Source organism: Homarus americanus, unplaced genomic scaffold (assembly GCF_018991925.1).
Source record: "Homarus americanus isolate GMGI-L3 unplaced genomic scaffold, GMGI_Hamer_2.0 scaffold39675, whole genome shotgun sequence".
Taxonomy (NCBI): domain Eukaryota; kingdom Metazoa; phylum Arthropoda; class Malacostraca; order Decapoda; family Nephropidae; genus Homarus; species Homarus americanus.
This window is the reverse complement of record NW_024736071.1, coordinates 14,008,209-14,031,209: the sequence shown is the minus strand read 5'-3', so window position 1 is coordinate 14,031,209 and position 23,001 is coordinate 14,008,209.

Below are 23,001 nucleotides of genomic sequence, written 5' to 3'. Positions count from 1 at the left end.
CAGCAAACATTTCCCTGATCGTTTTTCCAAAGGATCCTGGTTTTGCGATGTTGTTGATGTGTGCATGAATGATACTGGTTAGAATTGTGAATGGTAATCCTTCGCTCAGATTAAGGTATGTAGGTTGCATGAGGGGGTTTTCTTTCGTTTTCTTCAGAACTTTGGAGGTGGTATCTTGCAGCTTTGCAATTGCTGCATATGTCTTGTTAGGGTCTGTTTCTATCTTCTTATTTGCCTTTTCTTTTTCTCTCAAATTCCTAATTATTTCTTTCCTTATGGGACAGCGTGCTGCTAGTGTTCGGTGGTCCCCATTGCAGTTCAGGCATTTGGGGTTATCTTTATTGCTACATTCTCTGAATGTGTGGCCCTCTGCTGCACATTCGGAGCAGAACTTCTTATCTTTTTGGGGACAGTTTATTGCTAGATGATTGTATTTATAGCAGTTCCAACACGGTGTTATTGCGTAAAATTCCTCCTGCTCAATTTGTTGTTTTGACAGATGGTAGTGGGAGATACAGAGGCCATTCTCTAGGGCTTTTTGTGCCATGGAGATCTCTCCAAACCTGACCTTCATCATGGTGGGAGCACCAGGCATTAGCACCACCTCCTCAACTCTAGCCCATGGGTTCTTCTCTTCTATATTGTTAGCAATGTAGCTTGGTGTTTCTTTCAGTATATTTCTATCTACCCTTTTAATTACTACGGATTTTTTTGCACGTAGTTGTGGTGGTATTACTGTTTCAAAACCCCGTTCTTTTAATTTCTTTGTTGAGTCGGCAGAGAGCATATTGTCTACATCCTTTTCTTCCAGGCAAAGGACTATGAAGGAGTCCTTTGTTTCGATCAAGGCGGCGAATTTGATGTTTAGCTGGGCACATAGTAGTATGCCCAGTTCCTCCTTGCGTTTTTCGGATACGCCCCCCTGGAGGGAGCGTAGTCGTATCCTGTTTCCAGTTGTCCTAGTCATTTGCTTTGGTCGTTCTCCGTGGCATCAGTCTTGTTGTGATTTTACGAAAGTTACAGGCACCCTACCTATTCCGGGCGAGCAACCTGAACACAGGAATTACAGCACTCCCACCGCCACTTGCTGATCGAGTGGTCGTGGAGTGGTTCCTGTGTCACTCACCCAGAAGCCCCGTTAGGGGAACCTATTTCCTATTGTCGGTAAGTGCTCACTTATAGGCGTGAGCTTAAAGTGTGCCTATTCAGGGGGGGGTGGAGGATTAAGGATTGCGACCCCCTTCCTAGGTGGACCCGCACGATCACGGTTACCCAGGAAGACTCGCCGGAGGGATGGGTTCTGCTCCTACCCCCTTTCGTGTTCACAATCTCCTACGGTGGAGGTGAACAGTTACAGGGGGGACCCAAGGATGAATACACCTCTAGGGTGTAGGTCCCCAGGCCAGAGCGAAAAAGAAGGAAGATCAAAGAAAGGCAGCCACTGGTGCAAGTAACACCAGTGGGATCGCAGCCCAAGTCCGCTGCAGAAAGCCATTACAGATCTCCCAATCAGGGCCGCCTCTGATCAGGAGTCACCCCTGATCAGTGGGGAGGCACAGAAAGGGCGTTGTCTGGAACGAGCTTCCCGGGTGTGTGAGTAATGGTGGTGAGGTGGTCGTTTTCGTTCGGGTCGTCAACGGTTAGAGACAGGCTGGCAGGCTTTAGCAGTGTAGGGTCAGAAGAGAGGTCCGTTCACGGCGAAGGCTGGCTGGCGAAGGTGAATGACTTCAGCAGCTACTGTTGTTGTTGTTGAGATTGTCGGACCGTAGTCCGACACGGGCCTTTGCCTATAGGCGGCCCGTTTGGTGGTTCCGGCTGGAGCTCCTGGAGCAGCCAGACCAGATTGGGATTGGAGGTTGTCCTACCTGCAGATATGGAAGGATACTGCAGGTTGCAAGTGTGAGCGGACCCCCGATCAGTGGACGCTTACCACCAACCCCCACTCTTGGACGTGGTCAGTTTCGGAGTGGCGCGCCCCCCGAACTGGGGTCCGCACTTGCTGGGAGAGGATACTTTCTAAGCTATCTGGGTGGTGGGTATCGTGTGATGACCCGGAGAAGGTGGTGAATGTGGTTTGTTTGAGCCTTTCGGGTTAGAGTGGCCGCTGGTGTTGTGTGTGCTTCTTGGAAGTTTTGAGTTCTGTTTCGGAGACTTTGTGTGACTTCGCAATCGAGGATATAGTGTTCAAGTGGGTTGACTGCTGGCTCCTGACAGTAGGTGCATTCCATGACGTCATTTCCGATCATCTGCCAGGAGCACTTGTACCCTAGTTGTAGTCGATGAAGGCTGACTTGGGTTTGTCTTGGTGTTTTCTTGTCCGCGAAAGGTGGTTCCCCTTTTGTAGCCGCCAGGTACCATTTGGCTGATTGGGAACCAACGTTGAATGCGTGAAGGAAGCTCTTTTGGATGTGGAGCTTGCTAGTCTTTCTGAGGTGATTCTTGATCTGTTGCACGCTTGCTGGAACTTGAATGTGTACGCTACTAGAACGTGTGGCTGCCTTGGCTGCTTCATCTGCCACGTCATTTCCCCCGATCCCTACATGACTGGGAATCCAGTGTAAGACGACTGGGCGGTTTTGTCTTTGGAATTCCTGTAGCTGTGCGAGGATCGAGGTTATGATGTGGACATTGTCTCTTGGTTGACTGTGTTGCAGCGCCTGCATGGCCGATTTCCAGTCTGTGTGAATTATGATGGACTTGTTGTGTTGTGTTGCAGCGTGTTGCAGGGCCTTTGAGATTGCTACCAGCTCTGTTTGTAGGGTGAAGCAGTCATTAGAAAGTCTCCATCAGAGGGTCTGACCTTGGGTGTAGAAGGCCGCTCCGGATCTATGATGTTTTGGATCCACCGAGCCGTCTGTGAAGTATGATGCTGCATCAGCCGGTGTCTCGGTGGCTATGGCTTCCAGAGTTATTTTTTTGAGGTCCTCCTAATGGAGGTTGGCTTTGCTATCACCTAGGTCGGAAATTTTGAATGTGGCTGGTGGAGGGCTCCATGGTGGAGGAACTACGTAACCATTGTCTTGTGTGTCTTGGTTGTTCTTGACGAGTGCTTCTGCTTGCAGGTGTCGGATGACCTCGCTTGCCTCGTGCGTGGGTTATTTGAACACCCCACCGGCTGCCCGGGGTCGGTGGATACCTAACAGTTAGCTGTATTGGACGATGTCGCTGATTCGGCAGGATTAAACTGCTCCAGTCTGCATCGTGGGAACTAGATCCCAGACTCTCGCCACGTGTCAGACTTCAACCGACCATAACAGCGATCTTCATTTGTTGAGACGCCAGTGTTCTGCCCTGGGACACTCCGTACAGTTATTTGGTCCACAGTGTTTGTTATATATGATTGGGGATAATTAACCGGAATGTAATTATCCCATGTTGGTTAGTGAAACTCTATAATTGTTAGTATCAGTAATCACGTGTTGTGTTGTGAGTGCATCCTCCATATGTACTAACAACAGTTCTAGTGAAGGAACCATATGTAAGTTTGTCATGTAGCTGTATGTAATGTACCACCAGTAATGTTGTAAGAAACAAGAATATCCACTTGGAATTGCAGTTGAGTAAAACCAAGGAGTTGATCCTTGTAGCTGTCTGTAATGAAATGTACCACCAGTAATGTTGGAAGAAGCGAGAGTATCTGATTAGAGTTGCAGCTGAGTAAGGTCAAGGAGTTGAGCCTTGTAGTTGTATGTTAATGACATCTTTTACCTAATTTAATTTCATATTAATAAACCATTTCTTAAGAGTATATTAGTGGTATCATTTTCTCTCAGTATTACTTTTATTTTTGTCCAATGACTTGATACCAGAATTACAGTACCCATGTGCCCGAACCCTCGTCATGCTACCAAAGGACTGAGGTTATGTAGTTACCATGAAATGAAATATCTAGACAGAACAAATGAAGGAACTAAGACAAAGATAGAAGTATGAAATAAGAATATAAGGGAGAAGAAGAAAATCCCCGCCCTTATTCAATGTGATGAAGGATTTTGTGTGGGACCAGTGTGTGTGTGTGTAATGTTGGCCATAGGGGTTGTTGTTGTGTTGGAATGCTGTGTCTAATGTTGAGATCGGCCAATAGTATTTCCCGGTAGGGATGTGTTGTTGAAGATGGAATTCAGGTCTGTGAAGGGGATGGGAGTGTTTGGCCTTGTGTACGTTGTGCATACCATTACCTGTCCGTGATCAGTGTCGATCTTGGTGGTGATAAAGTGTTTGAAGGTGAAATCAGTAATGAATTGGTGTTTGATGGAGGATCTGATGAGGATTGCTACACCCTGGTGTTTTTCTGGTGGTGATTGTCTGCATGTGTAACCAAAGTGCTTGCTCCTTGCGTTTATGTACTGTAGAGTTGAGAAGGAGGATGTCTGGGTTGTGTTCTTGTAGAAGGATAGAGATGGCATGTCTGATTGCAAAGTATGTTCTACAGTTGTATTGCATTATGGTGATCATATTATGCGTGGCTTATACTGTCTTTGTTGGTCTACTTGTTTTTTGTCTTGTTTTTGTTTCAAAGGAGTGTTCCTTTAGTCGAGTGTTTCATAATTAAATTCTGATTATGTCTTTAGAGTGGCCGAAACACATTGTGGTCTGTTCTGGGATGTGGGTGTTGGTGCAGGTGTGCAGGGGATGTGCTTGTGGGTGGATGTGGAGGTGGTTGGGCTCTTTGCTGGCGCCACCTTATACTCTGGAGTGGTGGTCTGTGATTGGTCCTACAGAGTTCTGTGCTCCTCTGGTCTGATAGCCAATCAACGTGTGGATCAGGAGGGAATGCTTGCTCATGAAATTTTGTAGGGTGTCCCCAACAATATCCCCCTCCCCCCGCCCTCTCGCGACTCCGGGTGCCAGGATAGTCGCAGGGCTGTAAAACTTCTGGGTACCTCCTAAGACAGCATATGCTCCTGTTCTTGCTTGTGGATGCAGTGAAGTTGACGTTGGTGGAGGGAGGCTAGGGAATGAGGGAGATGTAGGACAGAGGATGATGCTGGGTCCACTTTGGATCTCATCGGGCAAGATGGCAGGCTTAAGACAGTAATTGCTGATGGTGCCATGTCTGCCTAAGTGGTCGATCAGGAACTTTGCTAAACGGATACAACTGGGAAAGAGCCACCGTAAGGGTACTGAAATGGGGTTCTCCTAGAGTGAGGTCTGCTGGGCTATAGTCGATGTCTTCCTTGTGTGTGGCCTGACTGTCGAAGAGTACCAGGGGGAGTACAGTACATCCACCCAGCGGTAAGTATGGAGTCGAGACTTGGAGTCCTTCAGCTGGCGATGAAAGTGTTTCACCGTACCATTTGATTGGGGTGGTAGGCCGTGGTGTGATGACAGGAGGCACCGAGGAACTGTAGGAGATTTTGCCAGAGTTGCGACTCAAACTGTACCCCAAGATCTGTAATGACGGTAGTTGGGGCTGTAAAACGTGAGACCCTACCAGAGAGAAACACCAGGGCAGTGGTTTCAGCAGTTATATCAGGCATATTGATGGCTTCCACCTATCTGGTGAAGAGGTAGGTGTGTGTGCAGAAGGTAGAAGGGGGCCAACAAAGTCTAAGTGTACCACCATGAGGGAAGTGGGAACTTCTCCACTGGAACATGAGTGGCACACTCAGGCATGTCATTTATGAAACAAACAAACAACAGAGGGCCCTATACACTGCCCTATGGTACCCCACTTGTGACAGGTACGGATGACGATTTCGTGCCATTAATCACCACACACTGTTTGCTGTCATGTAGAAAGTCTGCTATCCATGCTAGGACATTTCCCCGAATTCCGTACCCTTCCAGTTTGATTTTCAGCCTTTCATGGGGTACACTGTCGAAAGCCTTGGCAAAATCTAGGTAAATATTGTCGATATTACCACCCCGTTCCAGAATATGAGTCCAAATATCCAATACCTTGAGAAATTGCGTTAAGCAGGAGTGCCCCGGCATAAAACCTTGTTGGCAATCCTTTACAAGGTTGTTTCGTAGTAGATGTTCCATTGCGGCATCTCTGTATAATACTCTCAAGTACTTTACATATTATGCTGGTCAGGCTCACCGGTCTATAGTTGTTCGTGGAGTGATGATCGCCCTTCTTGAAGATAGGACTCTTATAAGCCACTTTCCATTCACTGGGGACCTTTTGTTTATCCAGTCATTTACAAAACAGGATCTTCAGGGGCTCGGCAAGCTCGTAGCACAACTCTCTTAGCACTCTAGGATGCACCATGTCAGGGCCAGGACTTTTATGGACCTTTAGCCTGGACAGTTTATTTCTAATACCCTCTTCTGTGAACACAATGTGGGTCAGTGTATGAGGGCCTGAGCTGCCACCATTTATGAGGGCCTGAGCTGCCACCATTTATGAGGGCCTGGGCTGCCACCATTTTATAAGGGCCTGTGTGTCAGTAACAATTCCTTTTACTCTCATACTTATTACCATTGGTAGCGTGACGAGAGGAGGCTCGTGGGTATATGTAATGATAATATCAAGTAATAGGGAAGAAATAGCGGTAAATACTGTAGGTAAATAATAGACACAATATACAAATACAAAATTTATTTAAACATAAATATGGAATTAGGAGAAAGGATATATATGTACCAACAGACGAAATCTGGTACTATGCCCTCAGGCTCAACATACTCACACCACTACTGGGTGGACATACTCAATAACACATAACTCTTATAGTCACTTAGCACCATGAAGACCAGGGACAACTGCCACTACAACACTCAGTCGTCAGGAGTGATACTCAAGCAACAGCCATGGGGTCCAGCCACCATGGGGTACTTTCCGACGATCTCTGAAGATCCCAGTGGATTAATCCCACCACACAAATAGCCCTACTGAGTTAGACACTCATCCACCAATGATGGGGGTTGGTAGTGGTGTGTGGCTTGGTGATCCGGGGTCATCTCACAGGCCGAGCGTCAGGGCCAGACGAGCCAGCTATGGGGGCCATAGGTAGTCTGAAGTGTCTGACGGCCGGGTCTCACAAAGGTAACTGATCCTACTGGACCTCGGACATCTCCCCAGACATAGTGGATACAACATCCACGCTACAGACACGGCCTAGGCTGCGTTAGGGACCTGTATGGGTGAAGGGACGGGCACTTACTAACAGTGACAACGACATCACATTTCAGGAGACGTTAACGACGTACATATGACTTCACTCAGTGCATATCAACTACGTTACTGTAACACTTGCACAATCAACTATTAATTGGGTCAAATCACTTAAAGAAGGGCGAATTACAACACAGAGTAGAATGGCCTACCTGTATAGGTGAAGGGACGGGCACTTACTAACCGTAGAAATGCCCGCGGCACCTTCACTCAAAATAGGCCAGGGAGTCCACCTACTTCTATTCCGATGAATTAATTTACTGTACACTCTGACGTTGAAACTGAGACTATGAACTCAGTTTCATTCCCTACTATTATCCTCACTAACAATGCTCTGACTGAGCTATCAAAAGCAAAATTAAATTGATTACAAAGGGTTGGATGGCAACAGGTCCCAACATACAGCGTCTTGCTACGAAATCCGCGGATTATATTCAAAGGAAAGAGAGAAAACGGGGGACGTTTCCACTGGGGGACTCGGAAGGTTTTGTGGACGTTTGAGCGTAATATGAATCCTTAAGGTTTTCAGGTTAGCCGTCATCATGATCATGACAAGTGCTGTGTCGAACCGTCTGTCCTCAAACGCAGAAAGGTTAATTGCATCCTCTCTTGTGAACACCGAGGAAAAGAAGCTGTTCAATGCCTCAGCTTTATCCTGGTCAGAATCTGCGTAACTACCATCTTCAAGCCTCAGGTCTGATACTCCTACTCGCGTTTTCAATTTCGACTTCGCATAGCGATAAAACGCCTCTGGGTTTGACTTGACCTTGCTTGCAACCAGACTTTGGAACTCCTTTTCAGCCCTTCTACACTCTATCTTTGCTTGGTTTCTGGCTCTTGCATACATCCTCCTGTCCTGCTCATCGTTTGACCCAACCCACGTTTTGAATTTCTGGGTTTTCTTCTTAATTCTGTCGACCGCCGCATGGTTCATGTATAGGGATCCCCTCGTATTCCTAGAGGCACTGGGTTTGGTCTTGGGTATATATTTATCGATCAAATGGGTCACTTTACTAGTTATGATATTCAGCGTAGTGTCTGCGTTCTTGTGCCTTAATGAGTCAGGCCAGTTGATACTTCTCATCTCTTCCCTCATCCCATTGTAATTTCCCTTGTAATATTTGCACCTTGGCCTGGCCTTATCCTGAACTAGGTAACAGTTAAATCTGAATGACAACACTAGTATATGGTGACTGGTGCCAACTGGGGCAAGGTGTTCCAGTTTGGCCACCATACCCTCCTCGTTTGTTATGATGAGGTCAAGTGGCTTGGGTGTTTGCTCCCCTCTGTAATGTGTTGGGTCTCTTAACATGTTGGAACAGAAAATTATCTCTCTGAGTTTCTACAAAAAGAGTAGCAGGGTTATTCAAGTCATTTGGGGTGGACTCGTTTCTCCAGTCGATGTCGCCATAGATAAAGTCCCTCATGATAAGGTGGTGGCTAGGGTTGAGCATCGCCGCGTTGTCTATTAAGGGGGGTCTGGTGGCAGCAACCTTAAAATTAAGAGTAGAGTTAAGTTATCCCCTTAGAATTAGTGACCCCAGAATCGGGCAGTATAATGGGATGGTTTTAGTCGTTAGTAGGTGATGAGCATGATTTTGTTTACTGATTTCCTGTTGTAAGAAGGCGGCCACTGCAGTAGATGAAGCACCTGTAGTGAGGATAGTCTTAGCGTCCAGGGCAGGGTGGGAGATTAAGGTGAGGCAGCGTATAATGTGGTCCTTTATGGAGGAGAATGCCATTGTTGCCTCTGAGGACCATGTGAGAGGCTGGTGAGCCGACTTTGTAACACCTCTTAGGAGATTGTGGAGTGGGGCGAGAATGTCAGCGGCCTGGGCAATGAAGCATGGTAATAGTTGAACTAGGTGTGTATGTTGACAATGAGCTGAAGTTCTTGGGCCATTGCGAGAAGAAGGAAAATCAGGCAAATAAATTATTGGGTCTTATAAGAAGGTCGTTCAGATATCTAGACGGTACTGTAGTGGATACCTCCCCTACAAACGCTGTTTGTCACTGAGTAGCCGACCCCGCGAATTCCCCAGTGTATGCCTCGTGGTCTAGGTCAACCGCCGCCCACGGAGCGGAGGTCAACTATCTACCCACGCCTACCTCCGCTATAAAAGACCTGACCTTGTGGTGACCTGTCTCTTCTTCTAGCTACAGCCGCAGCAAGCAACACCACCTCCTCCGCCGCTGCCTGGCGGTCCTCGCTCCCGCCGGCGAGCATGGCGACCCACAAGCTGTCGTCCTCTGAGCATCCTCACCAACCAGCTCTCTCTACATCACGCTTGTAACCACGCTGCCACTTCCCAGCACCAAGCTGCATTGTACATCCAATACAACATGTATACAGAGAGCACATTGTGAGTTTCCCTTCTCCATCCCATCCTGAGTGCGAACCCAAACAACCCGTACCCCACAGTACGTCCCTCAAAACGATCATCGAGAGTGAAGTGCTTCCCCATCTGGAATACTGTCACCCCGTCTGGTCCCCGAGATATGCTAGGGACTGTCAGTTGATTGAATATGTTCAAAGGAGGGTCACCAGACAGGGAGCAGCCACGTCAACTGTTAAGTTGTTCCATACCAACTCCCTCCCCTGAACCCTCCTCCCCACTGGAATATCAACAAGTTCTCGCCAGAAGTTACAATTTCATTTAGGAAAGGAATGGAAACAGAGGTGAACAGTGGTGAACGGTGCTTAAATCAGTGAGAACATCTCATCAGTAACAGCCGAGTCATACCCAAGTTACCTTCACACAGTGAGGTCCCAGGTACCCAGTGATAACTCCCCGTGAGACCCAACAACAACAAGCGATGTGTTAATCCGTCTACGATAGGAAGGCCTGGGACCACACCTCACTCATATAACACCAACTGTGAGGGAATTACTACACCACGTGAGGTCCCTAATAACACCATCTGTAAGGTAATTACTACACTACGTGAGGTCCCTCATAACACCATCTGTGAGGGAATTATTACACCACGTGAGGTCCTTCATAACACCATCTGTGAGGGAATTACTACACCACGTCAGGCCCCTCATAACACCATCTGTGAGGGAATTCATACACCATGTGATGCCCATAACACCATCTGTGAGGGAGTTACTACACCACGTGAGGTCCCTCATAACACCATCTGTGAGGGAATTACTACACCGTGTCAGGCCCCTGATAACAACATCTGTGAGGGAATTACTACACCACGTCAGGCCCCTCATAACACCATCTGTGAGGGAATTCTTACACCACGTGATGCCCATAACACCATCTGTGAGGGATTTACATTACACCATGTGAGGTCCCTCATAACGCCATCTGTGAGGGAATTACTATACTACGTCAGGTCCCTCATAACACCACCTGTGAGGGAATTACTACACCACGTGATGCCCCTCATAATGCCATCTGGGAGGGAATTACTACACCACGTCAGGTCCCTCATAACACCATCTGAGGGAATTACACCATGTGAGGTCCCTCAACACCATCTGTGAGGGAACTACTGTGGGGGTATGAGATATTGGTTCACACTCAGGATGGGATGGAGAAAGGAAACTCACAATGTACTCACTGTATACATATTGTATTGGATGTACAATGCAGCTTGTTGCTGGGTAGGTAACATGGTAATAAGCGTTGAGTAGAGAGAGCTGGGTGGTGAGGGTGCCCAGAGTGAGGGCACGCAGCTTGAGGGACGCCTAGGTCGCCGGCGGGAGCCGCCAGGCTGCCACAGAGGAGGTGTTGCTTGCTGGTGGCACTGGGTAGAAAAGAGGCTGGTCACAGCGGTGTCAGGCCTTATAAGGCGGGGGTAGGTGTGGGTAGATAGTTGACCCCCGCTCCGTGGCGGCGCTGGAGGCGTAGGCTGGGGAATTCGAGAAGGTTCGGTGCTTGTAGGGGAAGAATCCACTACACTACTACACCACGTGAGGTCCCTCCTAACACCATCTGTGAGGGAGTTACTACACTACGTGTTTGCTGTTCAACACCCACAGTACATTAATCTGTATGTTCACTATATCCTCCTTTACCTTTCTCTAATGAAGGCTTTTGTTAAACCACCAATGTATGTAATAAGTCATTTATGTCCAATGTATATTTTCAGCCTTCGGGTTGCAGAAATTTTTCAAACCGTTAATTATTATTACTTATACTACAGATGGGCAAGGGGTGACCTAATTGAGGTATATAAGCATCTCAAGGGGCACTACTCAGTCGAGTGTCCTTACTTGGGGCTGGCGGATGCTCGCCCTACAAGGGGTCACAGCTCAAGATTGAAGAAGCCGCAAGTCCAGAAAACTGTGAGGGCAAACTTTTTCGTAGCGAGAGTTGTGAACTCTTGGAACAATCTACCTTTAAGTGTTGTGATGGCACCGAGTGTGAGCTCTTTCAAGACAAGACTTGACCAACACTAGAGCAGGTTCAGGTACATTCAGGAGCCGGTGCATGCCCAGTACTTGCCAACAGTGCGTAACAGAGATGCGACCGATCGCCCAAGTGGCTAATGAGCCGATCATTTGGTGAAGAGGATAAAAGAAAAGGAAAAGTAATCAGAGATGTGACCGATCGCCCAAGCGGCTAACGAGCCGATCAGTGGTGAAGAGGATAAAAGTAAAAGCATACCCAAGAATTCCCAAAGCTTCTTTGCAGTCATGGGTTTTGAAAATGGACGAGTTGTCGGTTCTGGGTAAACACATGATATACACACTGCCACGTTCGTAGAGTGAAACGGTACACAGTCAACCCTCACTTTACGCGGTCCCACATTCCGCGTTTCCACGTTAACGCGGTGCCTTGCCAGAACCTAACGTGCTCACATTACGCAGTGCGTGAACCCCATTACGCGGAGTGTGTCCGGCGCGACGCTATTTTTAGATTCGCCCCACCCGCCTGCCTGCCTGTGCTCCTCGCCTCTCCCTCCTCCTCTCTCCGCTTGGGCAAGCCGCTCGGTAAGGTTGCGCAGTGTGTGTCTTTGTTGCGTTATCACTGACGTCATATGACGTATCGGACTGTGATTGGCCATGCATCCCTACCCCCCTCTGCTGCTAGCTGTAATTGGCTTAAAGTATTATGACGTGTCCACCCGGGGGAGGGAGGGAGGGAGGAAAGATAATCCTTGACCTAGCCGCGCCAGTTTCATCCCTCTACGCCAGACCGTGTAAACGTGCATCCATTGTTCTCTAAAATGGCTTCCGCCGGACCACCACCCCCAGAGAGAAACCTTTCCTTACCTGGACCCAGCGGCACTAAGCCAAAGAAGACACGACGTTCCTTAAGCTACGAGGTGAAGTATACCATCATCCAAGAGTTGGAGAAAGGAACAAGGCAGGTTGATTTGGCGCGCCAGCATGGTGTGAATGAATCTACGATTTGAACAATAAAGAAGGATGCAGCCAAGATAAAGGAGCACATGAAGATCACAAAGTCTACAGGTGCTTCTATGATCAAGTATTTTCACAACCAGGTGCTTCTCAAGACAGAAAAATTACTTGTGAGGTACTTGGTGCGTCAGGCGCGACGGAACATGGCGGTCGACACGCGCTCTGTTAAGGACTACGCACGTGAACTGTACATTGCAGTGGCACGAAAGATGGGAACTACAGAGCCCAAACCCTTTAATGCTTCCTCTGGGTGGTTACAGAGGTTTAAGATCCGGAACAAGATCACCAATATAAACATTGGTGGTGAAGAAGCGAGTGCTGACTGTGCTGCGGCTAGGAAATTTCCTCCGTTTTTACGTGAGATTATGGAGGAAGGACAGTACACCGACGACCAGGTGTTTAACATGGACGAATCTGGTCTTTTCTGGAAAAAACTACCTTCCAAGTCCTTCGTTGTAAAGAATGCCAGCAAGATTCGGGGCCGGAAGATGCAGAAGGAACGCATCACCGTCCTGTTTACCGCCAATGCCTCCGGTACCAGTAAGCTCAAGTTATCGGTGATCCACACAGCACGCAAGCCGCACGCCTACAAAACCATGGACATGACCAAGCTAAATGTCCACTGGCTGACCGCACGTAAGGCGTGGATGTTCTCTACACTGTCCCTCTCCTGGTTTGATGACTGTTTTGTTCCCGATGTAAAGAAATTCTGTGAGCAACAGAATGTGCCATTCAAGACTTTGTTGCTGCTGGACAACGCACCAGGACACTCGCCCCTATTGTTAGATCGTCACCCCAACGTAAAAGTGGTCTTCCTTCTTCCCAACACTACGTCTATATTACAGCCCATGGACCAAGAGTTAATCTGTAATGTAAAAGCTGCATTCTCTACGAAAAAATTCAAACTCCTGAACGACTACACCAACACCAGGGAAGAGTTGCGCAACCTGAGTGACACCACCACCGATAGCAAGAGCGAAGAAGGTGAGGATCAACAGTTGGCACAGCAAAAAATACTGTTCAAACAATTCTGGAGAGTAATTAACATCAAGAAAGCTGTGGACTTCTTGGTGGAGTCATGGGATCAGCTGTCTATTTTCTACAATTCGTCACGCATGGAGACATGTGTTGCATGGAATACCAGGTGAGAGGAGGAGTCAATCTGTGACTGGTGAGGTTCAGACTGTTGCAGTAGCAGTGGACCTTGCCAGAGAAGCTGCGCAGACTGTTACAGTTCCAGGCTTCTCCGAGACCACCAACGACGACATCCTGGAGGTGATAAGGGATCCTGATGCGACTACTGACGAGATGGTAGATGACGACGTCAGTGAAGAGGCAGGTGGTGCGTCATCCCATGAAGAACAACACTTATCCCACAGTAATGTTAGGGGTGCCATCGAGTGTATCGAGAAAGCCAAGCTCCTCCTTTCCGACGACCCTGAAGCAAACAGGTATGAAATCTTCACTACCCAGCTGCTGCAGACTATAGAGCCCTACATCAAGGTGTATCACGACAACATCAACACCAGCCGTCAGCAAAGCATAACAGATTTCTTCGCCCGCAACCCACCACAGCCAGCCCAAGCCAGTGATAGTGACAGTGAAGATGACTTTGAGGGATTTGTCAGGGAAGCCCTGACAACTGTAAGTGACAGTGATGGTGATTCACCTAGTAATGGTGATTCACCTGAGGGCCAGTAATCTGCCCTCTGCCTCGGAACCAGCCTCCATCCCCATATGCCGACCCATCTCTTCTACTAACGTAAGTGTTCCACATAACTTTTAGTTTTCCTAACCTAACCTTTATTTTTCCTATGTAAGCCTTTATTTTTCCTCGCCTAGCCTCTTCTATCTTACTTGTTTTTTCATACCATCATAAAGTTAAGATAAAATTTTTACTACAACAAAGTTGTGTGTCGTCAAAAAGTGGAGTTTGTGGGTCGGCCCGGACTCTATTTCAATTAATCCCATATGTTATGTTATTCACTTTACGCGTTCCTCACTTTCCGCGGGACCCTGCGGGTTACATTAACCGCGTAAAGTGAGGGTTGACTGTATATAATTTGTAATAAATATTTAAAGTCCTGCTATAATAGTCGAGATAAGTTAATTCTCTAAAAACAGGGCTGCCATCATCAATGACATCACTACCTACCCTGCAGACGATGCTCGGATGGAGATATGAGTCAATTTAGAAGTAATGACATTGTCTGGACTTTGTTTGGAGAATGCCTGATGCTAGGTAAACATGACAGCATAGTGCTGTTATTGTTTTGATGATTCACAAATGAAACACTGGGATATATCATCATTTATATTAATTAATGCGTAAAATTTTACTTTAACTACCATAAGTATTTGGATGCTTAGATACGAGATAGGCTATAATGGGTAAATTTCAAGTTTTGGTCATCCTTGTACTGTACTTAGACATGCAGAATATGTTTTTCTGATGGCTTGCGATGTGTTATGAACGATTTAGACCTTCATATCTATTGGAAATCACTAGTTTTTCTACTACCCCTCCAGTGTGTTAAGCTAATCTTATAACTTATAATATAGCTTCTCATACCCTAACCTAACTTAACATATGACCTGTATTTTCTTATGCGACCAAAAAATGTTTTATGACAGAAATCCCGGAGAGATAATGTGTCTTACTGTTTAAAGTACTTAATCCCATAGTTAGAACCTTAAGGTTCCCCAGATGAGCAAAACCAAAATAGTACCAATATTGTTTGGAATGTTCATACAGTACTATGAAATTTGTAGTAGGGGCAGCTAATATCCATTTAGTTTACGTGCTTAGTAATATTTATATTCAATATAGTATTACTGTGTTGCACAGTATAGCACAATTAATGATCTAAAATTTATTTACAGAGCCGATCACCCAAGAAGGTTGGACAACTACTTCCAGGGTTCATCAAGGCAGATGATAGAAATTTGCCAAAAATAGATGTCTTTATAATTGTAAAGTATTATCATGAACTTCGCCATCCAGCTATGAAACAAGTTAAATTACATCTGATCATCTCAGCCCCATGGTCGTCACCTAGTCCTTCCACAACATTGAATATAGATATCAGTGCAAAAACTTACATTTTCCAGACATGAAATACAGAACAGTGATGAAAACTTCCATGTTGGAGTTATTGGTCTTTAACATCATTTTGGCACCCAGCAAGTAAATACACTTGATGAATACTTGAGCAGTAATTTATTTTAGCCTAAAAATAAGGTATGCCTGTGTAAATCAACTTTGTACATGGCCACAAGTCCTGTATTTCTGCTGGTAACAACACATACACCAAAGCTGGCTGCCTCGAGGCTCCCGCTCTGCAGCTTGCACTAATCAGTGATGTTGTAACCAATCACAGAGCTTTTCACAGTCGTGTGACTTTGTAGCTACTTTAACCCTTATCTTTTACACTTTTTGGCCCGACTTATTTAAAAACATCATTACCATAGTGAATTTAAGCGTTTTCTTTACCCATTGACCTGCCATCTTACAAAAAATTCTGACCGACAACTCGTACATTCCTGTATGGCTGCCACCTTCTGAGAAGTGGTTATATGCTATCAGGTGAAACTCTGTGGCTGTGTATGTCAAGGGAAGAGGCACCGAAGATGCATTTGACAGGATGAATCTTGATGTTGAACTCCTGGAGGAAGTGAAGTGGGAGGTGCAGATGGTGATGGTGTTCGCGGGTACGGGAAGCGACTGGGATGTCAACCATGTACAGTTGATGGTGACAAAATCAAGGTCATACAAGATGTGGTCTATGTATCTCTGGAAGGTTTGAACAGTGTTTGGTACACCAAAACACATATACATGAACTCAGAGGCCAAAAGGAGTAGTGATAGCGGTCTTCTGGATGTCTGAAAGGGCCACGGGAATTTGGTGAAAAGCCTGTACCAGGTCGATTTTTTTGAAAACCGTCATGCTATGCAGCCTGGTGAAGGTCACGGACACGTGGAATTGGGTATATATTTGGCCGCTTACCCTCCATTTGCATTCGAAGGCTTCAGGACTATGTGCATAGGGGAAGCCCAGGGACTCCTTTGAGGGGCGAATGATACCTTCCTGCAGTAGGTCACGGAAGGCGCCACTGGATAGAGCACCCAAATGGCTAGCAAACTGATAAGTGGCAAAATATATTAAAAATAATTTACAATCCTCCTGTTCTTATGCAACAGTTGAACCTATTAAATTATTTTGTATAATTCCATGTAATATCAAAATTGTAAATAAAACCTGTAGTGATTTGTGCCATGGAGTGGTAGGTTTTAGTGTGAATTCAAGGTAAAATAAGCTTGTTATGGGAAGATCATGGATTTATCACAATTATTTTAATAAAACAATTGCATAAAAAATATAAATACTAATGTTGGTTTATTACTACTGTACTATAAATAATTAGTCTAACGAGAGTAGGTAGCCCTCAGATGTTTCACCAGCTTGAGACAAGTTAACCATTTCTCGTCAATTACTTTAATTCCGGTAAATTGTTTATATAAACTAATAGAATACCATTGTATTATAATTAATAATGATAAACAACGAGTTATCGAGTACTTTAAACTAATAAATAGTTGAAAGATAAATTCAAAAAGGGATTGGGTCCTGTGCCTTTTAGCAAAGATGCAGGTAGGCCTGTGGGACACTGGCAGAACTGCGTACATGATCACCCAGAGCACACATCCAATATGACCACCAAGAATATTTTATTTTTGTTTACAGACATTACACAATACAGTTTAGCAACTTTCAACACTGGCTTAAGTCGTCTTAGAACTTCATTAAAGATTCTTAAACTAATCCTACAATAAAGCTAAGAATCTGATAATGCTGGAGGAAAAAAGTGGTTTAGAGGTGGTGGTGGTGGTAAGCCCCCCTTTTTCAAGTAAATTGATAACCACCGACTGTATCAGGTCTTAAATAGTTTTATACTCCACTCTCGTCAGTGTTATATACCTGACTTTCAAACTGGAAATAGTTTGTGGTACTGGATCTGACCTGGTTTCATTACCAGCAGTGGTTGACTCGGTTCTTGTCCATTCCTTTGGTTCTGCATTCTTGCATGTGTCTCCAATACTTCCCCTTGTATAGAACTCCCCAGAATCCTTCCCTGTCTTTCACCGAATCCTTTCTCTTCAGTTCAAGTTCATCAGGAGTTCCTTGTGCCAAATGTGCCACTCCCTTATGAAAATTATTGGAAATGCTGCATCTGAATTCATTGCCAATGATTTTCCTTGTCAAATACTATTCCCCCCTTTTTTTTCCTCACTTTATACTGCCAAAGGGTCCTTAAATCAAGATCATTGTCTCAGTCTAGACTAATCCAATTTACCCAAGCCTTGCCTACTCTGTTATATGTGACATTTTGTAACTGTTGCATCACTTGATGTCAGACTTCAGTACTTGCACGTGTTCCCTGGATTCTTGGTCGAATTCCACATTTGCTTTTAGATATATTCACATATTCTCTTTTAGTGAAGACGAGCCCGGGAGGGCGCAGCGACATTCACCGAGTGACTTAAAGGCAAGGGATAGTCGCAAGGGATAGTCACAACCCATCATTACGACTCAAAGAAAATGTGTTTTGGTCGCCATGCTGACTCAAAGTCGTATAAGAAAATGTCCCAAATACAATAACTGAGAGACATAACAAAATAAAAGTCACTCTACTTCATCACTGTGCTATTAAGTACAAATACCATATATAATATCCTTGCACAGGTGAGTATTTCAGCAATTAGAACACAAATTCGTGAAGCTTCCCTTTGTGTGTATTATAGCTGAAGTGCCAGGCAAGAGATGAAGGTCGTTATGCATATAGTGGGGGGTGAAGGAGGGGGGTTTTGAGAATTACAATTAAATGCCAGGTAGCGACGTGTCCTCCTAATATTACTTACTAAGTAATTATTAGATGTTTTAATTACCTGTATGTTGGCCTGGCGAATTGGCTAGGAATTAACATACCTAGGTAGCATTTGCTGACGTCCTTTTCGAGCTATATCACAAAAACTTTTAAAAAAAAAAAAAAAAGGCTTTTTTTCTTCGCTTTCTCACTGTTACGGGTTTAACTGTTCTTTTCAAGTAAAGTATGTCTCAACCAAATTTCCTATGCTACCTGCAGGTGGTACATCAGCTGTTTGCCAGGTGGCATTACAATATGTGCATGGTGTAATCATGCGGCAGATTGACTAAATACTTCTCAGGAAATAGGCGAGAAGCATCTTAGGGATGTAAAGGTAATAACAGAGGAAGAAGTTCTCTGCAGAATAGATTACTTGTGTGTGACACGTTACTGTAAATGAGCAGGGAAAAGAAGGTGTATGTTCAGAGAACTACGTGCAAATTTAAGGACAGTTTTACAGTAGTGTAGAAGGTTCATCGCGACATTAAAAGGATGGACGGTTTAGGGTGACTGACAAGGATAGGCTGGATGCAGCAGCCAGTCAGGTGCACAGGGACGTGGTGGTGGAATGAAGCAAATAAAAAGAAGTGTGTTCCAATCTTTTTACTAAATTACAATTTCCAAATCATATTTAAACATTCTTCTCCTTAGTAAAATATAAACTAAATTCTGTCAAATTCTTTACATTTGATTAAAAATTAATCATCTTTACTAAATGAGAATGATGGCAACAATATATGCTGTACTAATCCCCACAAGTGGCAGTGACCAGAATAAGCCCTATACAAAGAAGTTAATAACCAAATCATGGCATACAGTAGTAGTCAAGGTTACAAATCTTTACCAATAAACATACAGGTATTTCTGGTAATACCTATTGTATTTCCACGCAAATCTGGTCTGTAAGCCACGCCCCTTTTCTGTAAAGCTGGCCGGTTGGTTCATAGAAAATGTTCATGCAGCTGTCCATTTATTCAAACTAAATATGTTCACAATTGGTAAGTAGACCTAATATTCTCTAAAATAATGTTAAATATTTGGAATATCTAAATGCAAATCCTCTGATATTTTTGGGGTTCATCCCATACATACAGCTCCTCCCCGACTTACGACCTACTCAACTTAAGACCACCCGCACTTACGGCCTGCCTCAGTCGTACCAAAATTTCGAATCCCAACGTCAGTACAGACAAAATTTTTGTTTGTAATTCACTTTAAAAAGTGGCAAGCTTAAAAGTGAGAGTTTTGTGGTGCTAGAAAAAAAAAGACACCCAATTTTAGATTTTCTATGTATTATTTAAGCATTGTCGACTTACGACCTGGATTTGGGTCCCTAACCCCGTCGTAAGTTGGGGAGGAAACTGTATAGGTAATATCTAACACACATACAAGTTTCATAGATTATTATTATTTATTCAAAATTTCCATCATCTGTGGGCGTACTAACCATTTGGGCAGTAGGTCTATTATTTGTTACAACACTCATTATCCAAAGTTCTTACAACACTCAATGTACAGTACAGTGTCACACAGGGTAACACCTTACATCTGACCCAGGCTGGAGTTGAAACTTGAGATATACAGTAAAAGTCCAAAAATCCGGATGCCAAAAATCCGGACTTTTCGAAAACTTTCAAACTTTTAGAATTTAGCGAGCTTTTGTGGGTTACGTGAATGAATGGAGTTGCTTTAAGAATTAATTTACATAATTCTAATAATAAAAGTAATTGAAAATTATAGGTAGCTAATTTTGTTAGTTTTGTAATTAGCTTGTCTGATATAAAATTTGAGGCACTATAAATCTTTAGCGTGTATGTGTGAGCATACAGCTACAGCACGACCACTCGATAAACTACTTTTAAAAGTAAACAATCAAACTGTGACCAGCGTGTGTAATTTTGAGTCCTATATTTTGCAAGCCCATAATAATGGCTCCTAAAGTAGATAAAACTTCGTTGTGTGAAGAAAGAAAGAACACATTGAAATTGGTGACAAACTTGCAGAAATACTTAAGAAACTAGGGCATTAGTGTGAGCAGTGCTGTTCTAATGAAGCCATCGACATTGGAAAGTCAATAATTTATGATATAAAAAGGCAAAGAATAAAATTAAATTACAACTTCTTCTGAGCCTTACAATAAAATTGATTCTTTGAAAGAAAAAAGTTTATGGCCCAAATTAGAAAATCTTGATAAAAGTGTTGCATGAATGGTTTTTTGTTAAAGCGATCCGAGTATAGCAATTTCTGGGCGATGCTTATTGCGAAGCAAAAGTTTTTTTTATGGAGCAAATGAACATTGAATCAGAGTCGCATTTAGTGATGGATGGCTTAGGAATTTCAAGACTATTCATGATGAACAGTTAGATATTGCTGGAGAAAAGACAGTTGGCTGATACACAAGCAACAACAAAATATAGTGCAACATTTGAAAATTTTTAAATGACTATGATCTCACAGCCGATCAAATTTATAATGCTGATGACTATGAGTTTACTGATGTTGCCCACAAAACTTTTAACAAACCAAGAACGAAAATACAACAGGTTTTAAGCTTAATAAGGAAAGATTAACCATTCTTATATATGTGCTAATGCTTCAGGTCATCATAAAATTAAGCTTTTGGTGATTGGCAAATTTAAGCGCCCGCAGACTAAAGGAATTGTTACTTACTTGCCTGTGACCTATAAAAGCCTAAGAGAGTGCTTGGATGGACAAGACATATTTTTGCGAACTGGTTTGTTCATGATTTTGTTCCATCAGTTCATCAGAACTTAGGAAATTGGGGAAGCCTCAAATACAAAGTGCACTGCTACTTCTACCGACAGCAGTAGGGCCCACCGCATGAATCAAAATTAGTGTCTGATTGCGGGAATATTTATGCATGTTGCCTTGCAAGCGTAACATCATTGATTCAACCCATGGATCAAGAGAGTCATTAGGAACTTTAAATGTCACTATAAAAATGATTTTTATGACGAATAAATGTCAACCCTACAGAATTTCAGCATGATTTTCAGTCCAAGGATGCAATATTTTCACTCATGACTGCATTCCTGCAGTCATGAGTGAAGCTACTGAAGCGTGGCGAAAGTTGTGGCCGAAAGTGATGTTTGCAGATCTGAAAGTGATCAGAATAAAATTTTGAAGTTCACATAAAGCAGAGGCATCTGAAGTGCAAGAACTGATGGAGACTGTTAAATTATCTCTGGAAGACAACCCTCTCCATAAGCTTAATGCTGCTTACATAGAAGAGTGGATACACATTGACGATGATATTGAAGTTGCTGCCACTTTCACTGATCAAGAAATCATTCACAGCATTACAACTCCTGAGAAGATAGAAGAGAATTGTTCAGAAGAATCTGGTGAAGAAGACGACAAAGTTGAAGAAAAGATATCTTGGGCTGCTGCAGAAAAGGGCATTGAAACAGTTATTAAATTTGTGGAACAGAACCATAGCTTCAGTCTTCAAGTCGTCATGCATGCACACATGGTGCAGAATAATCTTATCACAAAGAAATTACAAAGTCATAAACAAGGTGATATACGAAAGTATTTAAAGAAAGCAGTGTCAAGCAGTGCAGCAGATGTAGTAGAAGCTGCAAGTGTTCCATCCACAAGCAGTGCAGCAGACGATATAGAAGTTGTGGAAATCAACGAATAAATATTTATTTGTTGTTTTGTACTTTGTATTTATAGGAAAATGTTTTGTCCATAAACTACAAATAAATAATCAATTTGTATAAAATAAATTCTGCTTTCATTTGTTCACTGTATTTTTCTTTTACAATGTTCATTTTTAAACATGATTTCAAACATTACATGCCCCTTTTTTCGGAGTGAAAAATGTTTGTTTACATTTTTGTCAAGTGTTGGCTTTATTTTTCTTTAAAACTGCTTGTTTTGATATATGAAGCATGCTATATTTGCTAATGAATAAACTATCAAAATGTACCTGTTCATCTCTTCTTTATTCCTCCTTAAATTTGAATTTTAAAAGTACTGCCTGAGAATCCGGAAAATCCGAAAATCCAGACCAACCCAATCCCCAAGCAGTCCGGATTTTTGGACTTTACTGTAGTGGTGAGAGGCAAGTTAATTACTTCTGCACTATCTTTATGGTTGTACAGCAGTAACATATGTAACTCTCACCAATATAAAGTACTAATATACTAAATAGCATAAAATTCAAGGAAATAACAGGATGTACAAGTACCTGTAGTTCCTGTTCCTAGAGGCATCATGGTTACTTAAGTCCTAATGACTAAAAAAAAAAAAAAAAAAAAAAAAAAAAAAAAAAAAAAAAAAAAAAAAAAAAAAAAAAAAAAAAAAAAAAACCTATAATTGAAATAACTAATTTATTCCAATTCAAATTAATTTAACCAAACTAAAGTAGTTTTCATTCTAAAACACTACAAACACAGTATAAAAAATCCACAATTTTAAATAACGGGCCCTCGCCCCTATTTATTAAGGTGTGATGACTACTTCTACTGAGGATTTTTTTATTTGACTAATAACAGCAAATCATAAAGAACTTTTAACATGAGGAATATTCAAATATTTT